The sequence below is a fragment of the Notamacropus eugenii genome, chromosome 7 (genome assembly GCF_028372415.1).
Source record: "Notamacropus eugenii isolate mMacEug1 chromosome 7, mMacEug1.pri_v2, whole genome shotgun sequence".
Lineage (NCBI taxonomy): Eukaryota > Metazoa > Chordata > Mammalia > Diprotodontia > Macropodidae > Notamacropus > Notamacropus eugenii.
Window position 1 is genome coordinate 89,159,639 of NC_092878.1, and position 20,402 is coordinate 89,180,040.

General features: G+C 37.4%; 1 long non-coding RNA gene across 4 annotated transcripts in view; it reads right to left on the reverse strand.

Moving 5' to 3' along the window:
- The window catches only part of LOC140513188 (uncharacterized), a 44,205-nt gene that overhangs the window by 15,140 nt on the left and 8,663 nt on the right, over positions 1 to 20,402 (reverse strand). For all 4 annotated transcript variants that reach the window (XR_011970106.1, XR_011970109.1, XR_011970107.1 and 1 more), the window contains exons 2-3: positions 8,897 to 9,003; positions 978 to 1,091 (exon numbers count right to left, since the gene is read on the reverse strand). This is a non-coding gene — a long non-coding RNA (uncharacterized lncRNA). The remainder of the gene's footprint in view (positions 1 to 977; positions 1,092 to 8,896; positions 9,004 to 20,402) is intronic.

Below are 20,402 nucleotides of genomic sequence, written 5' to 3' on the forward strand. Positions count from 1 at the left end.
AGAAATTTGCAAAGATGTTTTAATTGTTGGGAAAAGGGATTGTTGGGTAGCAGATGTCCAGCAGCAATTACTATTGTAAGGGGCAATATTAGAAAAAGAGAGAATTGTATTTTAGTAGTTTCCTATTTTTTGTCAGCATGAAGATTTGTGCACCCTGCTGTAATGGGGCTAAGACGTAAAGCAAGTTTTCTTCTGGCAGCTTCCAATTATCAATTAACACTGGTGAGTCCATGGGTTGGTCAAGTGACATAGGAGTAGGGCCCCTGGTACCTGCTGTTTTTTTGCTTTTGCATAATTCTTGCATAGTAACATTAGCCATGCTAAGTTTGTAATTGCTACTAGGTGGCACTAGCAAACAAGGTGAACCTAGGGCTCTGTCTGGCCTGCATGAGGAACTTCCTGTACTGTCACATACAGAGAACTTTATAGTAACTCCCTCCTCGAGGATGGCTTTCCTTTTAAGCATGCTGCCTTCCAAAAGGAATGAAAAAAATGGCTATCCACTTCAGCTCTTTTTTGAGGCTATACTGGCTTGAGTCTACTAGGAGTATATTCCTAGGGACTGTCTCTGGCTCTCTCCAATTATTAAAACAAGTTTCTGACTCTGATGTCTATTAAATATATATTTCTGAACTGCCCCCAAGTACTTTGCATTAGGAAGAAAAAGACACAAATTGGAAGTGAATGTTGAAAACTGAAAATAAATTTAATTAGAACAAAAGAAGAAATTCAAATTGGGCTTACAAAGCTTTGACAATTTAGATCTTCCCTTCTATCTGGGTTTTTATAGAGTCTCAAGCAAATAGTAATAAACTCAGAATAACTGCATAGGGATAAAAGTTCTATTCTAACTGCACAGTCAGCTTTTTCTATAAGGATAGTTAAAAGCAGAAAGCAGATTAAAGACAGATAAGAGTAAAACAGATCTTTGACAAAAGATCTTAAGGGTGACTCAAGTGAGTTTTACCAATACATACCTTTTACTTCATGCCCAGTTGGTTCTAGCAGTCACTGGCCTATTGGATTTCTGTATGACGATGTCCTTGATGTTTAGGGCTCCTTTCTTCATGCTTTAAGATTTTCCCAGGAACCTAGTGGCAGAAGGATTCAGCAGATAAGCAATTTGCCATGCCAATTAACAGGAGGAATTTTAAGAAAACCACAAAATGCAATTCAAGTTGAGATTCACTAGGTGATAAAAGATGGAACTGTGTTCCAGTATCCTGTTGGGTAGATGCTCTGTTTAGCTCCCTCCCTATATTCAGGATTATAAAATAAAATTGGTCTCCTCTGCTGCAAAGAAAATGAAAGGATTTGAGGAAGAGTTATTTAAAAGGACAAAAGAAATAGGCCAGGAAGAAACTGAGAAAAAAAAAGTTACAAGGTTTTGAAGGGGAATGAAAGTCAATATTGTGTTTGCAAGTGGGAAGTATACTTGCCATTGCTGTGTATGCATTTCTCCAAGTTTGTTGGGTGGGTATATGAAACAAGGGTAAAACAATTCCCCTAAGTATATTCAGACCCTTCATCTCATTGAAAGACTGTCACGAGGATTATAAAAGTATTGCTAGTGAAATAAATGTCCTGGGTAGGACATGGAAAAATTTTTGAGTATAGGGAAGGATTTAGTCCTACTAGTTGAATGCTGGGAGTGAACACTTGTCTATGTAGATGGTATCAAAAAACAGAATTTGAATTTCCAGGCCATGATCTCTAGAAATAATGGACTTATAAAAATGAAACAACAAAAACAAAAGATTTGTTTAGCAGATTTACTGACCTGATCACATGGGTTATAAACTGAGTTTGGAGTCAGGGAGAAAGGGCACCAGGGGGAAATGTCTAGATATAATGGAGCAAAACAAATGGGACACCACAAAGAGGAGTGGTACCCGGGAGAAAACTGAAGACCATCAGGAACAATATTTAAAACCTTAGCTGTTGTTTTGGTCTAGGCCTGACTCAGGCTAGTGGTAGATTGTAGTGCATATTGGAACAAAATGAGATTCTAGTAAAGGATTCAACAGTTAACAAAAGGAGATTTACTTAGCTATAGCAGGAGCAGAGTATTGAACAAAATACACATTAAAAGACATTCTGAACTGATTTAGGGCAGAGCAATACTTCCATGCCTGTGCTGTGAATCACTAGACCATGCCTGGAGATGCAGGTAGCTATTTTATGTTCAGGTAACCAGGTTACCTCAACGGTATGAGCCTTTAGTCTCTTGAACCAAACAAATTTTGAGAATAGAAAGAAACCCTGGCCTAACTTGTATGGGAGAAGGGGTTGGGATATTGCTCCCAATGCAAATGTCTCTTATCTTGACATAGGGTGGGTAATAAGCTAAGTAGTTTTATGTTTGTTTCTTAAAATACAAACTAGACTTCAGGACTTTGGGACTAAACAATATGCTAATACTTTCCCCATGCTCACAGTAGCTCCCTGCGGTCTGGAGAGGGAGGAATACAGCACAGTTGGTGTCATTACCTACTGTTCCCTAGAACTGCTGGGAAATTAGAAGAGGCCTTTTTTATTGACTATAATGATTATATGATAGAGGTGGCATATACACAGTTTGTTCTTATAATGGTCAAATGAGACAATCGGACAGTATTTGGGAAACTGTAAAATACAGATTGACTCTCACTGTGTTCAGTACATTCCTATAATAATGGGCATAAAGCTGATGTTTATAGAATCAAATTTACCCATTGACTTCCATTGCAAATTTGGAAATACATATCTAATGTTATCTCTAATACATACTTCCTCCCCCCTCTCCAATATCATTTGAGTCCTAAGTTTCATATCTCTCCACTAAATAGTTGTATGGTTATGAGTCTATGTTCTCAAAGGCTTCAATAGTATAGCATAATCTTGATAGATCGTACCACTCAAACAATAGTGCTTTTTAATAATTAAGTGCTTTACTTATTCAAGAAACTGTGATAGGCATTGGGAATACAAGTATAAACAAATGATCTCCAATCTCAAGGAGCAGCTAGGTGGTGCAGTAGACAGAGTTCCAGGCCTGGAGTAGGCAGACTCATCTTTCTGAGTTCAAATCTGGCCTCAGACACTTACTGTGTGACTCTGGGCAAGTCACTTAATTAATCCTGTTTGCCTCATTTTCCTCATCTGCAAAATGAGCTGGAGAAGGAAATGACAAAACCACTCTAGTATTTTTGCCAAGAAAACCCCAAATCAGTCACAGAGAGTTAGACGCAACTGAAATTAACTGAACAAAAACAATCTCAGTCTCCTACTAAGAAATTTATATCCTGCCAGACTGAGTGGCTTTGTGTCTCTCATTCTGATGAGATCAGATTATTTCAGTTCAGAGGGGCTGCCATGGGAAGGTTGGTCAGCAGGTGATTATTTTTTTGCCACCACATCAGTTCATGAAAATCATCTATAAGGTGTAAAGATCTCTGTTGAAACCGTGAATTCCTGAAAACAAAGTACACTGCAAAAAAAATAAATAAATTACATTTGTCAAAGTGTAGTTGGTGTGTAAATTCTCCCATTAAAAAAAAAAGGCAGTATGGTATGGTTAGAATACTAGACTGAAAAATCAAACCTGCTTTTGACCTTTTGGATTCCTGTCTTTTTTTATTTTTTTGACACTAGATCTCCCTATTTTGCCTAAGTTATGATTCCAGTGGGCTCTTATGGAGCCTAATCCCATTACTGACTGACATGGGACTTGCTCTGTCTGCAGTCTAAACAAGTTCACTCCATCTGTCAGATCTCACCATATTTGTACTGGACTTTATGAGGGCACAGGACACCCTTCTGGCTTAGCTCACTGCAGCTCAGAACTCCTGAACACGTGGGGATTACAGGCATGCATCACCATATTTTAAAGACCAATTCAACTGCCCCCTCTTTTTGGAAGCTTTCTCTGATAGCCTATTGGTAATGACTTCCCTCTTCAAATCTTTTATAGCATTTGTTTCATACCTCTTATGTGTTTATCACATAATATTAGGTATTATCATTCTTTATGTTGGTGTTACCATAAATTCTGTAAGTATACAAACTACATCTTAAGAAAACTGTTTCTCATCCAATGCCTAGGCTAGTACTCTATATAGAGTAATAACAGTTAGCATTGATAACAAACACTCAGAGGTAAGCCTTTATTATTGTTATTACCATTTCACAGATGAGGAGACTGAGGCAGGTTAAATGACTTGCCCAGGGTCCCATATCTGGCAAGTGTCTGAAGCAGGACTTGAATTCAGGTCTTTCCAATTCCAACTCCGGTGCTCTATCCATTATGCCACCAAGCTGCTTTGGAAGCGTTTGTGTACTCATGTGATGTCGGTGTTCTAGCTCTGTCAGTAACTAGTTGTGTGGCTTTGGACAACTCGCTTCTCTTAGCTAAAACCTAGACAAATATGACCATGTTGGGCCTATCGTGTTAAATTTGAAATACAGAAACAAAAATTGTACATAGTAGAGATTCATAGTTTCGTATACATTTCTCATTTTTCTTATTTTTATTTAGAGAAATGTTCATATATTTTGCATTTTCTCAAGTTTGTGATCATAAAAGGGAAAAATTTAAATATTAAAAAAGAGGGGATTAGAAGAAGAGGTTCCTTTTGGGTCTAAAATCCTGTAAGTCCGAATGGACAGTTCCCATGATCTTACTCATAGGTGAAGGTGTACTTACACCTGATTTCCCTGGGAAATTGTCACTGAGTCTGTGGAATTTGGGTAGGCATCAGACCCCATTACTTCAGATGTCATGCCATTCCTTCTAGCTGGCAGAACCAGAAGAAAAAAATTATTTGCTTTAAAGGAAATTAAATGTTTTATTTTGTGCTACACATTGGATGTTTTTGCAATCATCTAAACTTTAATGACATTTACATGATTTCAGTGCTTAAAGTGTCCTAGCTATTTCAGCCACTCCCTCTAAGTTCCTATAAGGATGTTTTTTGTCCATTCATTCATTCATTCATTCTCATTTGCTCTTTCTGGCACAATGCATGTTAGTATTTTTGTTATTGGAAGATACTTATGTTATAGCTCTCACTCAGTCTAAGAACTCCCTAGCCAGTGCTTAGTAATAAACGTGTATCAATGTATACTAAAGCAGCTAAACAGGACGGTGGATAAAGGGCTGGATTTCAAATCAAGAAGACCTGAGTTCAAGTCCAGTCTCAGAAACTAGCTGAATGACCCTGGGTAAGTCACCTAAACCTCTATCTGCCTCAATTTCCTCATTTTTAAAATGGAAATAATAATAGCACCTACTCCCAGGGTGGTTGTGAGAATCAAATGAAATGAAATCTGTAAAGCACTTTTCAAACTTTAATATGCTAGATAAATATCAGCTATTATTGCTTTAATTTTTATATTAAGCTCAGCTATTAATCTTTTTAAAAATTTAAAAAATCTTTTCACTAATATAAGAATAAGAAAATAAGAATGAGAAGAATGTATTCCTGTTTCAAGTTCATTACAAAATAATAGAATAGTTATGGAAAGCAAAGTTTTAAATTAAAAGTTACTGAATATCATACCTAAGGATAAGCCTATACTGATATAACAAAATGTCATTATTGTCATTTAAAATATTTTTGCAATGTAGACTGAACTGTCTTCTCTTTCTTTAAATGTTCATACGTTTGTTTAGTATCCAGGTACATAGAACTTTGTGGGCAACTAGGGAGCTCAGTGCATAGAGTGCTGGGCTGGAGTCAGGAAGGCTCATCTCTCTGAGTTCAAATCTGAACTCTGATGCTTACTAGCTGTGTGACCTTGGGCAAGTCACATAATCCTGCTTGCCTCAGTTTCCTCATATGTAAAATGAACTGAAGAAGAAAATGGCAGACCACTCCAGTTATCTTTGACCCCAAATGGGGTTAGGAAGAATCAGACACGACTAAACAAAAAAGAACTTTATGCACATATTTGCATGCTCACAGTCTCACCCACTGAACTGAGTAGATTTAGATGACCAGGAGGCATTCTCTAAAATCAATAATGTTTGATTATTGTCCTTGGAATATTTTTCACCAGCTGGACCAAAATAACTTGAAAACTAGTCTTTAAAATACACCCACCCACCCCACCCCTTTTTTAATCTGACTGCCAAAAGAATTGGAAGCTATCAATGTCATAACCTCTCGGAGCACTGGAATACTTTGAGCTTTGACTTTAATTTAAAATTCCCTTTTGCATTAACTCCAATAAAAGTGTTAGGTGATCCTTAGAGACTTTCATTTCAGATTGAGTTTTCTTTCTTTCTTAGAAATGTAAATTCTAGAAGGTATCTTTTTCCAGAATAAGCCTACTTCATCAATTGGAAAATTTTCTTGATCACTATATCCAGGGGTATGCTGATAAGTGTTTAAGAACCAGTTTGGGGACAGAAGGGCCCAGCTCTTAATCTTAAGAAGCAACTAGGAGGTGTGTGAAATCAGGAAGATTCATCTTCACAAGTTCAAATCCTGCTTCAGACACTGTGAGATCCTGGGCAAGTTACACTGTTTGCCTCATTACCTCATCTGCAAAATGAGCTAAAGAAGGAAGTGGCAAATTACTATCTTTGCTAAGAAAACCTAAAATGGGGTCATAAAGGGTTGGATACCATTGAAAAGACTGAATAACAACAATTAATAAATTATAAAAAGGCTCTAGGGGCCACTATTCCCAATAAGAAAAACTTGACTTTCTACTAGCCAGGAGCTGGAACAGCAGTAGCTCTGAATGCCATGATCTCTACATACCTTCCACACAATGCTTGCTGACACTAGAAATTTGAAGCCTTGACTCTGTGAGCTGAATTTCTGTCAAATGCACATGAATGCAGACCCACTTATTCTTAGCATCCAGCTTCTTAGTCACCATAATTCAATGCATGTTTACTAATGTGAAAAAATGATTATTAATAACCAATATCTTAGAGATTCAGAGCCCTCTTCTTCCAAAGTCCTGACTTTGAGTTCAGTTTTTCTTCAGAAGGACTTTCTGATAATGAGATTGCATTGACTCGCTTTGTCCTGGTCAGCCCCCATCCAAACTTGCAAGTAATTTAATCTAAGGTAGGGAAACCCATTGTGTTCTACTCAAACTTGGGTGGAGACAGATTCTTTTGTTTAGATAGTCCAAGGCTGGGAGTTGTCTGGTATGCCTGGGAGTGGTCTGGTATAGAGTCCAGGGATGAAATGGTGATGGAATGACATCAGCCCCTGTTGAAACAGTATAAAAACTGTGTTTCCCTAAACTCAAAAGGAGATCAGTTCCAAACCATTTCCCATGCATGGATGCTTTGAGAGAAATACACACTGATACAACCTAATCCTGTTTGTCTTTCTTAGATGGAACTCTTCATGAAGTTAACACTCACTATAATTCCCTACTATATGCACTTTTGTTTTTCTATCACCTTAATTAAAAGTTTATGAGGCAGACATACTGTTTGCAGTCAGCAATGACCCCTTTATCCTTTGATTCTCCACACGTAGATTGCTCATTGCCCCTCTTAGATATGTATAATTTGTTCTCCTGCCCATCCACTCCCCTGACACAAGTGTTCTTCATAAAATTCTTTGGGTCTTTAAAATTGTGTTGTTATATTTAAGAGGAAACTTAACTCTCACCTTAAGATAGAACATACCTCTACTTGATTCAAAGTTACTCTGTTCACTTAATGAGCTAATTTAATTTTCCCAAAGAAAAATAAACAAACTGAAATATTTGTCATGGTAATGTGTTAAATACAATCAATTATAAGTTAATATGTTGAGGTCAAATGTTGAGGTTTGGGGTGCTTGGGAGCTCAAAATACCAACAGCCTGGGTCCTGCCCGAATGAATTTGACCCAAATCTTCTTTCAGCCAAAATAAAAATTTATCATAGATTCGCCATATGGGGTTGACTCTTAAGAAGCCTAAGCATTTCCAACACTTGTATTGATAAGCGGGCCAGATAGAATCTCAGCTAGACAGAATCAGAGTTGGATTGAATCTGAGTGCCTTCATGGAGACAAGAGGGAGCTTATTTACAGAAAGACCATGGGAAAGATCCAGGGATGGCCAAGTAGTCTGGGAGAAGTAGTGTAAGAAGGATCTAAATGGGACTAGGGTGACTTTATCAAGGATGGGAAACAGCTATAGGCAAAGGGGAAATGTCACACAATGGAGGGCTTGGGTGGGAAGTAATCAAGGATAGGAATCAGCCAGCGGCAATCTGGAGGGAAGGACAACCAGAGAGCCAGTCTAGGTTAAGGGTAACAGATTTGGGTATGAAAAGCCAGATTAACTGGGAAGATTCAAGGAGGTTCCCAGAGCTGTACCCCATCAAATATAGGCAAGCAAAACACATCTACACAGTAGGTGATGAGGTGATGGTAACTGGACCCCTAAGAGGAGAAGACCATGTCTTTAAAAGCAATCCAGTCCCTGAATTTTTCCATACATTTTAGTAGCCCAAATCACTGGCACCTCCACCCAAGGCACCCAACCTATCCCAGCCCACTTAGATCACCTAATTTGCTTACTTGACATTCTTGTCATTGTTACACATGGTCCACCTCAGACTACTTACCACTCCTTAATCCCACCTGGATCCTTTCACTGTCCGTTGTGTATATAAGCATCAATCTCATCCTGAGTTTGCAAGATCCTAGGAACTTTGCCCACTACGATTGGCATTACAATAAACTTTGCCACTTGTCTAGAAGACTGTTTGAGTATGAAATCCTTCCCGGGCAACTCCTCCTTTTACCCCGATGTTTTGGGGTTCCTAGCAATCCCAAACTTTGTCATAGCCATTTCTGAAAATGTATCTTATTCTATACTTTAAAAATGAGAGACATTGGTTTGTGCTAAGCACTGAAGATACACATACAAGCAGAAAGAATTGAGAAGCTTACATTCTGATAGTCGAAGACAAGGTTCAAAGGAAGCTGAAAGAGGGGTATTGTTCATTTGTAACACCGGAGCTCCGCAGCCTCCAGGCTCCAGCAGGTTCACTCTGGATCTGGGCAGACAAAAGGACAGCAGTGGAGAGATGATAAGGGGTTATTTACTATACTCTTCTGGATGGCACCACTTTGGGGAGGAGGTGGAGGAGCTCAACTCCTACAGCATCTACCTAATTACTCTTCAAAGGCTCATGTGAGAATAAGAGCATGCACTTCTACAGTATCCCCCTAATTTTGGGTCTCGATGGCAACAAATTGAGACAAGCACAGCATTCACATTCTGCCCTTACTGACCAGTGCTTGTTTGATTTATAGAGAAACAAAGAAGGCAACATGCCAACTATAGACTCTTAAGTTTACATTAACTTTGGCTATATCGTGACTTAGCATAGAGCAGGCACAGCGTGATGTTTACTCGCTAAATTCAGATGTTTATATTATCTGTGATACACAAGTGCAGTGAGATTGTTTATGGCCATGGATCCTGGTAACTTGTATCAAATTAGATCCATGCCACCTTACATGCATTGTTCTAGTGCTCAGGAAGGACCAATGCTATCAGGAGGGTAAAGTCTTGATTTGTAAGTGAATTGGATTTTAAGTGAGGCAGAGCTGTGAAAAGTCATCAGCCTCACTCACTCTCTCCTCCAGAGTCATCAGAGTCCAGTGGCAAAACATAGGTCAGGATGACTGGAGGTAGCCACAGATGCAGTGGGAGACTTTGGCTTTTTTAAGCTAAATTCTTTTCCAGTTCTCAGTTTGTCTGAGGCAACAATTCAGGAATTAAAGACCAAGAATAAAGGTAAAAGATGGCCTAGTCTGCCTTCACAAAAGAATCATTCTGGGGGGGGCAGACACTCAAAGTTACTGACCATAACAGAAATAGTTGCTATTTACACTTGAACCCAAACAATGAACAAGTGAGGCTTGGGCTCACTAATAATTTGGGCTCACTAATAATGATAATTTACTATTAGCCAATCAGTGAAAGCCAGAGTGATTTGGGTTTAAAGTCAAGTATGTCCATTTAAATCACAATGGGCTTTATCAAAGCCTGGTTTTCTAAAGCTATATTTCAAGAGATCAAAAATGAAAACTGCATGAGACAAAAGAGTTAATTGTCCCAGTTTTTTGAAAAAAATGATAGATAAATTGGGAGAGAAAAAAATGGCCCCCAAGTTCCAAAGATACTTTGTGAAATGTAAGTGATCAAAATTTATGTTCCTTTCAATAGAGCATCCACAAGTAAGGGTATGACTCCCCATGTGAACAGAGGGAGAAGAATGAGGGGGAGGGGAAGAAAGGAATGAAAATGTTGGCACACGGCCATAGTTTAGGCAGTCTGAGGTGTAACCTGGAGAGCAACCAGACTGGCCTGGGCACCCTCCATAAGTGCAGGAGTCATTCAATCAGAGAGAGAAGCCACAAGGGTCCAGGAATGAGAAGTTGGTCGTTGTTTTAATCTGAGTTAGAACCACCGTGTAAATTGTTCACCTGGTTCTGTTCACATTACTTTGTTTCCTTTAATACAAGTTTACCCTAAAAGAACTTAGATTCTATTCGGCGAGGTAGCCTATATACATACATACATACACATACATATGTATAGACATATATGTACGTGTATATATACACACATGTATGTACGAATGTATGCATGTATATGTGTGTGTGTGTGTGTGTGTGTGTGTGTGTGTGTGTACAAAACAAATATTGGCAGTTTAGGGTGGGACAATGCTAGTAGGTGGGATTGTCAGAAAAGGCTTTATCTAGAGGCAACGTGATCTGAGCTTTAAATAAAACAAGGAATGCTAAGAGGCAGAACTGTAGAAATTTATCCCAGGCACTGGAGCCAGCCAGTGTAAAAGACAAGAGAAAAAAATAAAGCCAGTTTGTAGAGTGTGAGGAAAGGGAGGCATGGATGAGGAGGCCCCAAAACAAGGCTGCAGCCAGGGATGAAGGGTAAAAAGCTGCCAGTCCTCAAATTAAATTGGTCTTACTTTGTTTTTATCTCCTTTTGCAATTCTTTTGTCCTTAGTTCCTTTTCCTCTGCTTCTTTTAGTAGAAAAGACCAACCAGAGAAGAAATACCGTAAAACGAGCCCAGGATGACCCAGGTGTCTGGGCAGCCTCCAACAGCCTGAAGTATCTCCTCCCATCTCCATCTCCATTGCCACCATTGGCCAGTGTCGCTCCTCAAACGGCCCCTAGGTGGCAGCACCAGTGCAGGAGTCAGGAGGACCTGAGTTCAAATCTCACCTCAGACACTTGACACTCACTAGCTATGTGACCTTGGGCAAGTCACTTAACCCCAATTGCCTCATTTCTTTGATGGCATGGTCTTCAGCAACAAAGGTTGAGCACACAATATAGTAGAAAATTGAAGTCATGAATGTCATCAAAGCTCAGGGATGACCATACTCATTACATTATTTTATATAATTACATTATGTTATTTTTATAACCAGCTATCACTTTTCTTTCATTTAATTAAAGGCACAGTGGGTTTTCCTTGGAAACATTTTATATTATTTATGTACATATACATGTATATTTAATATATGCCTATTAAAACAGTGGGTTTAACAAGGAAATACATATATTTCCACGGAAATATATTATTTATAATCTATATTGCATTATGTGTAATATCACAACATATAATTTAAATCAACATACATATACATCTTATATAATATTATATATTGTGCATATATTATCTTTCTGTAGAAAATATACATTTACATGTTAAACCCACTATGTTTTTAACATATTTTAACATTTACTACATATAAAATATATTTCTGTATTTTATATGTATATATATAATAAGAATATATGTACTTCAATTAAAGTAGAACAGAGTAAGACTAGATTAAATGAATGAAACTTCTTATAGAATTAGTTATTTCTTAAAGAAGAGTATTTCTCTTCAAACAGTGTCACTCAAAATGCCAGAGGACCTGCTTTAAAAAATAGATAATTTTATCTGTTTCATCAATACCATGTAGCTAAAACTTTTGAAAGCCTTTTGTTCTCTTGAGCAAACCTCTTCTGATATTTATTTATATGATTCCTTTTCTTTGTGAGGATTTCCCTTCCACCCAACCCAGTAATGAAAAGGGAAGATTCAGCCCAGCCCAAGTTAAAAGATCCATTTTCAGATTAGTGGAGACTGAGTAACTGGGAATTACAGTTTTGAAGCAAAGATCTGCATGTATCCTTTTTCTCCCCAGCATTGCCATTGGCAACACATTTCCAAGGAATTTAAGAAGTTTTCTGAGTAAAGCAACTAATGGTCTCTAGACATATGACCCACTAAACCTCAAAATTCCTATCTTTAATAGCCATTTACGAGAATATGTGTTATTATGTATGTGAATGGAAATCAAAATGCAAATGTTGTTCTCCTCAAACATTACATCTGAGATTCACTTTTTAAAAAGATCACAGATCTTATTCCCATTGATCCAAATTTGCCTATCCTATTTTCCTTTTCAAACTTGTTTTGACTTTACTTTTTGCACACTTCCACTCTGAGCATGTTAGGCTAAAGGGGATCCAGAAAGTGTTGTGGAAAACATAACACATAAATGTTCACATATATAGCATGTGCACTGATGTGAAATGTGCTATAATTCAGCAAACTTGGGCTTTAAACTTCCCATGTATTTTTTTTTATTTTGTAATGTTTAACAATCACTGCCATACAATTGCGATTTTATCCCTCCCCACCTACTCCCCACTACCCCCCTCCCTCCCCACAACTGCATACAATTCTGTATAGATTCTACATATACTTTCCTATTGAGTATATTTTCACTATAGTCATGCTATGTAGTCAGACTAAAATAAATGAAAGAAATCGTATAACAAATCAGAACATGATACACAAACACATACACATACACAAACATGATCTGCTACAATATGTGAGTGACTTCCATATTTCTCTCTCTGAGTGTGGCAGGCATTTTGCCTTGAGATCCTCCATTGGGATTTTTTTTTTTTTTTTTGGTAAGAAGTTCTTGTGTTATTACAAAAATCTAAGTCTACCAGAAAAAACTCTCACACACTGTGGTTGTTGCTGTGCATAAAGTTCTCCTGGTTCTGCTCCTTTCACTCAGCATCAGGTCATATAAGTCCTTCCAGGCCTCTCTGAAGTCTTCTTGTTCATCATTTCTTATGGCACAATAGTACTCCATTACATTCATATACCATAATTTATTCAGCCATTCCCCAATTGATGGACATCCCCTTGACTTCCAGTTTTTGGCAACTACATAGAGTGCTGCTATAAATATTTTTGTACATGTGGGACCCTTTCCCATTTTTATGATCTCTTGGGGATATAGTCCTAGTAGCGATATTGCTGGGTCAAAGGGTATGCACATTTTTGTAGCCCTTTGGGCATAGTTCCAAATTGCTCTCCAGAATGGTTGGATGCGCTCGCAGCTCCACCAACAATGAATTAGTGTTCCAACTTTCCCACATCCTCTCCAGCATTTATCATTTTCTTGTTCTGTCATGTTTGCCAATCTTAAAGGTGTGATGTGGTACCTCAGAGTTGTTTTGATTTGCATCTCTCTAACCAATAGTGATTTAGAGCATTTTTTCATATGATTATAGATAGCCTTAACCTCTTCCAGAGGAGTTTTTCCAGGAGCTTAGGTGAGTCGTTGCTTTCACTCCGCCATCTTGGCTCAGCCCCCTGGATTAGATCTTCCCATGTATTTTTTAGTGTTATAACAACAGAATATCTATCCCATGGTCACTTTTCATTTTGTCCACATTTTTCCTTTACTCCTATCACATTCTCTCTTATGTCATATATATTTGTCTACATATTGTGTCTTTCCTATTTTATGGAGCTCCAGCCCTCATCACCTGCCTGATGGGCATCATCTATTAACATCTCAAATGGCACATGTTCAAAATAAAATTCATTATCTTGCCTGCCTAAAACCACCCCTTTTCCAAATTTCTCTCTACAGAGAACACTGCCATCCCTTCAATCACCTATGTTTGAAACCTTGGAGTCATGCTCAGTCCTTCACCCTCACCTCTCCAGTCAGTTCTCATGTCTTGTTCATTCCACCTCTGCAAACTGTCTCCTACATCCTTTTCCTATTCTCCTATACCCAGGGTCAGGTTTTCACCTCCTCTCATGTAGACAGCTGCAATAGGTTTCCAACTGGTTTTTCTGCCTCTTCCCTTTCTAATCTTGCCTCTACATTACTGAAAAACTCACATTACTCCAGCACAAGTATGATTATGCCACTCCCTTGTTCAAGAAACCAGTAACATTCTCAGAAAGACTTTTAAAACCATTACAATCTGACTCCAGCCAATCCTCTTTTAATGATCCAGTAGCTTCACATTTCTGGGTTTAAATTTTTTTTTTAAATTTATTATGATCTTCTTTAGGGTTAATGGAATATAAGATCTTCCCCATCCATTAATAGACCCATGTGATCACATGTGTTTCCTTTTTCCTTGGAACAAGAACCATCTTCCCAGGTCTAAAGGTACACAGATATTTCAATCACAGATGTCTTGCTGCTTTGAACTTTGACTCAGTCCATGGTTGTGACACATCCCACACTAAAATTACATAGAGCCCTGCACACCTTTCCAATTAAATGCTGAGGGACATAGATTTCCATGCTTCTCAGTGCTAAACTAATCAAGTGCAGGGGAGGCTTGCTTGTAGAGAGATTGGACAAAAAGAATGCTTAAGATGTTGGTGCTCCCTGGTTTAGTGATGTGTATCAATATTTTTATTACCTTATTAAGTTTTGCCTTCTGGTATCTCAATAGTGATGTTCAGAATAAATGTTTGGATTTGGTCTTGAATGAAGAGAGCTTATAATATTTTGCAGTTCAACCCTGGAAATATGTATGTACATTCATAGCAACTGCTATGAATATTGCATTGGCATTGCAACTTCATATACATCAACATATATGAATATTTCAATAGACAATGAAAAACAATTTGTAAAACAAGTGTGCAAACATTTGTAAACAGAAAAGTTTACAATGAAACTCAACTTCTATGATGCTCAATGTTTTTTCTAGTACAAAAAGTTTAGTGAGTTTGGTGGGGTTTTTTGGGGGGAGGGGGGCTTGTGGTATAATTCAAATTTTACATGGGGATTCCAAAACTTCTCTGCATGTCTATGTCCTCTTCTGAACTTCCTTATGCTATCTTCTGCTTATTTTTAAATGATTCATCACCATTCTTTCCTATCTTTTCTTCCTTTTAAAAATGTAATCACTCTCCCTTTGTCTTGCTCCTGCCCCAAATCTCCCCAAATAAAAATTTTTTAAAAGGAGCTCTTCCCTTTAACAAAGAAACATAGCCACACAAAACAAATATACACATTGCATAGACAAACAATATAAATATTGCAAAGCACTTTACCAAGGTCTCAATTCATTCTCACAGCCTCTATTACTGTTATTCCCATTTTAAAGATGGGGAAACTGAGGCAGACAGCTAAACTATTTAATATTTTATTTTTCCCCAGTTACATGAAAAAATAATTTTTGACATCTGTTTTCAAAATTTTAAGTTCCAAATTCTTTCCCTTCCTCCTCCCTACTCTCTCCATTGAGAAAGCAAGCAATTTGATGCAGGTTATACTTGTGCAGTGAAGCAAAATTTATTTCCGTATTAGTCATGTTGTGACAGAAAACACAGAACAAAAAATCTCGAGAAAAATAAAGTAAAAAAATGCTTCAATCTCTATTCAGACATCAGTTCTTTCTCTGGGGAAGGATAGCATTTTTCATCAAAGGTCCTTCGGACTTGTCTTGGATCATTGAATTGCTGAGAATAGCTAAGTCATTCACAGTTGATCATCTTACAATACTACTATCACTTTGTACACAGTACATTTTACTTTATATCAGTTCATGAAAGTCCAAGTTTTTCTGACAGCATCCTGTTTATCATTTCTTATAGCACAATAGTATTACATTACAATCACATACCACAATTTGTTCAGCCATTCTCTAATTAATAGGCATCCCGTCAATTTCCTATTCTTTGTTGGAAAAGAGCTGCTAAAAATATCTTTGTATATATAAGTCCTTTTCCTTTATGGTTTTTTAAATCTGTTTTTCAATACTGATCTAGTAGTTGTATTGCTAGGTCAAAGAGTATGTGTGTTTTTATAGCATAGTTCCAAATTGCTATGCAGAACAGTGGAATCAGGTCACAACTTCACCAACAGTGCTTTAATATCTCATTTTTCCTATATTCCCTCCAACATTTGTCATTTCCCTTTTCTGTCCTATTAATTAATCTAATAGGTATATGCTTGTAGATAGCTTTGACTACTTCATCTGAAAACTGTTCATATCTTTTGATCATTTATCAGTTGGGGAATGACTTTTATTTTTATAAATTTGACTCAGTTACCTACATGTTTAATAAATGAGGTCTTTACCAGAGAAACTTGCTTCAAAATTTTTCACCGTTATGATTGCTAAATGTGTTTCCCTACATCTTATTTCCAAACTCCCCTTCCCATTTATTCTATTCTCTCCTTTCACTGTCTTTCCTCATAAATGTTTTGCTTCTGGCTATACTGTCCCTCAATTTGCATTCCATTCTATCACCTCTCTTTTTTCTTATCCCCTTACCCCCATTTTACAGTAGGATAACAGATTTCTCTACCCAACTAAATTATTCCCTGTTTTAGCCAATTCTGATGACAGCGAGGTTAACTCATTCTTCCCTCTCCTTTTCCCCATCTTCCCCTCCACTGCAAAAGCTTTTTCTTGCCTCTTTTATGTGAGATAATTTACCCCATTCTACCTCTTCCTTTCCCTTTCTCTCAATGCATTTCACTTTGTCAATCCTTCATTTTATTTTTGTAGATATCCCTTTATATTCAATTCACATTGTGCCTTCTGTTTACATATACTCCAACTGCCCTAAAAAATGAGAAAGGTTTTATGAATTACAAGTATCATCTTCCCATTTAGGTATGTAAACATTTTAATCTTATTAAGTCCTTTATGATTTCTCTTTCCTGTTTTATCTTTATATGTTTTTCTTGAGTCTTGTATTTGAAAGTCAAATTTTCTATTCAACTCTGGTCTTTTCATTAAGAATGCTTGAAAGTCCTCTGTTTCAAGGTTAAGCCATCATGGCAGAGGAAAGGCAGGGACTCACTTGCGCTCTCCCCACAACCTCTCCAAATACTTTTAAAAATCATTCACATACCAGAGTACAGTCCAGGAGAGTAGTAAACACCTCTCCTTAGATCATGCTGCCTTGGAAGAACTGGAAACTTACAGGCCCCTAGAAGTATCTCTGAAAACAGTTGCACAAAACCCCTGTATCTGAGGACAGTGTGCTCTCACCCTGAAAGCTGAGTCCTATTTTAACAAAGGGTTAAAATTCAAGTAATAGGCTAGGAAAATGAACAAACAATGGGAAAAACTCTTGAATAGAGAAAGTAACTATGGTGACAGGGAAGATCAAAATGCACACTCAGAAGAAGACAACAAAGTCAAAGCTGCTATACCCAAAGTCTTCAAGAAAAACTTGAATTAACTATGAAAGAGCTAAAAAAGGATTTGGAAAATCAAGTAAGAGAGGTAGAGAAAAAATTGGGAAAAGAAATCAAAGTGATACAAGAAAACAACGAAAAAAGAGTCAGTTTGGTAAAGGAGACACACAACAATACTGAAGAAAATAATACCTTAAAAAACAGACTAGGCCAAATGGTAAAAGAGGTACAAAAAGCCAATGAGAAGAATGCCTTAAAATCAGAATTGGCCAAATGGAAAAGAAGGTCCAAAAGCTTACTGAAGAAAATAATTCCTTAAAAAATTAGAATAGAGCAAATGGAAGTTAATGACTTCATGAGAAATCAAGAAACAATGAAACAAAATCAAAAGAATGAAAAAATAGAAGACAATGTGAAATATTTCATTGGAAAGTCCTCTATTTTTTTTGAATACTCATGTTTTCCTGTGAAAGATTATGCTAAGCTTTGCTGGGTAGGTGATTCTTGGTTGTAATCCTAGCTCCTTTACCCTTCGGAATATGATATTCCAAGCTCCCCTGATCCTTTAATGTAGAGGTTGCTTAATCTTGTGTTATCCTGACTGTGGCTCCATGATATTTGAATTATTTCTTTCTGAATGTTTGCAATATTTTCTCCTTGACCTGAGAACTCTGAAATTTGGCTATAATATTCCATGGAGTTTTCCTTTTGTGATCTCTTTCAGGAGGAGATTGGTGGGTTCTTTCAATTTCTAGTTTACCCTCTAGTTTTGGAATATCAGACCAGTTTTACTCCTTGACAATTTCTTGAAAGATGATGTCTAGTCTCTTCTTAATCATGGCTTTCAGGTAGTTCAATAATTTTTAAATTATCTCCCCTGGATCTATTTTCCAAGTCAGTTGTTTTTCCAATGAGATATTTTACATTGTCTTCGGTTTTTTTCATTCTTTTGATTTTGATTATTTCATTTCTCATAAAGTTATTAGCTTCCATTTGCTCCATTCTAATTTTTAAGGAATTATTACTTTTAGTGAACTTTCGGATCTCCTTTTTCATTTGCCCAATTCTACTTTTAATGGAGCTTTTTGTTCAATGAATTTTTGTGCCTCTTGTCCATTTGGTCAATTCTACCTCGTAGCTTTTTTGTACCTCTTTCACCATTTGGCCTAGTCTGTTTCGTAAGGTGTCATTTTCTTCAGTACTTTTTGTGTCTCCTTTACCAAGCTGTTGACTTGTTTTTTCACGATTTTCTTGCATCACTCTCATTTTTCTTCCCAATTTTTCTTCTACCTCTCTTACTTGATTTTCAGAATCCTTTTTTGAGCTCTTTCATGAGAGAAAAATTCATGTTTTTTTTGGAAACTTCGGATATTGGAACTTTGGCTTTGTTATCTTCTGAGTATGTGTTTTGATCTTCCTTGTTACCATAGTCACTTTCCATGGTCAGAATCTTTTCTGTTGTTTGCTCATTTTTTTCAGTCCATTTCTTCACTTTTAACTCTTGTTAAAATGGGGTCCTGTTCTTGGGGTATAGGAAGCTCTCTACCAAGTTTCAGGTATTTTTGTGTATTTTTTTTTTTTAGAGCTAATTCTGGTGGTTTGTAAGTTTTCAATTCTTCCAAAGTGGAATGATCCAAGGAATAGTGTGCTTACTACTCTCCTGGCCTATTCTCTGGTCTGTGAGCGATCACAAACACTCTTTATTGCCCTAGAACTGTGATGAGTATCCCTGTTCCCTGCAGCTGCAAGCATTTGTCTTCTAGTGCCCCTTCTTACCCTGGGACCACCACCCAGAACTGCAACCCAGATGTGAGTATAGGAAAAGCAATAGAGTCCTGCTCACAGTGCTAGCAAAGAGACCCATGTAATCTCCTTCTGACCAGTTGTTTGACCCCTTTATCATCTGTGGCTTAAGAACTCCAGAAGCAGCCACTATAGCTGCTGATTCAGTGGCTCCCAAGACTTGCTCCTGGGTTGCTAGGGCCTGGTCTACTCTGGTGTGGCCTGTGCTGATTGTGCTGCACTCTCACCCAGGTATGACAGACCTTTCCTGCTGACATTCTAAGTTGCCTTTGGCTGGAAAAATATTTCTAGGAATAGAATACTAGGAATTTTCATCAATGTGAATTCTGCCTTGATGGGTAGAGATTTCAATGCTTATTCACCTCAGTAGGCATTTTTCTTTTCTTTTTCTCTTTCCCAATTTTATTTTGTTTGTTTATTCATTTACTTATTTATTTTTAGTTTTCAGCATTCACTTCCATAAGATCATGAGTTACAAATTTTCTCCTCATCGCTCCGCATCCCCCCAACCCAAGATGGCATGTAACATGTAAAGAAGAATTTGAACCAATGGAAGAAACCACAAGAAAAAAGAAACAAAACAATGAGAGAGAGAGAGAGAGAGAGAGAGAGAGAGCACATGATATGCTTTGATCTGCATTCAGACTCCATAGTTCTTTTTATGGAAGTGTATAGTATTTTCCAACATGAGTGTTTTGGACTTCTCTTAGATCTTTGCAGTGCTAAGAAGAAATAAGTCTATCAAAGCACAAGATGTGCACAGTGTTCTCCTGTTTCTGGTCATTTCACTTGGAATCAGCTCACATAAGTCTTTCCAGATTTTTCTGAAGTCTGCCTGCTCATTATTTATTATAGCACAGTACCCCAACTGATGAGTATCCCCTCAAATTCCAAGTCTTTGCCATCACAAAAAGAGCTGCTGTAAGTTTTTTTGTACCTTTTCCTATTTGTATGATCTCTTTGGGATACAGCCCTAGAAGTGGTATTGCTGTGTCAAAGGGTATGGACATTTTTATAGCTCTTGGGGCATAGTTCCAAATTGTTCTCGAGAATGTTTGGATCAGTTCAAACTCCATGAACAATGCATTAATGTTCCAATTTTCCCACATCTTCTCCACATTTATA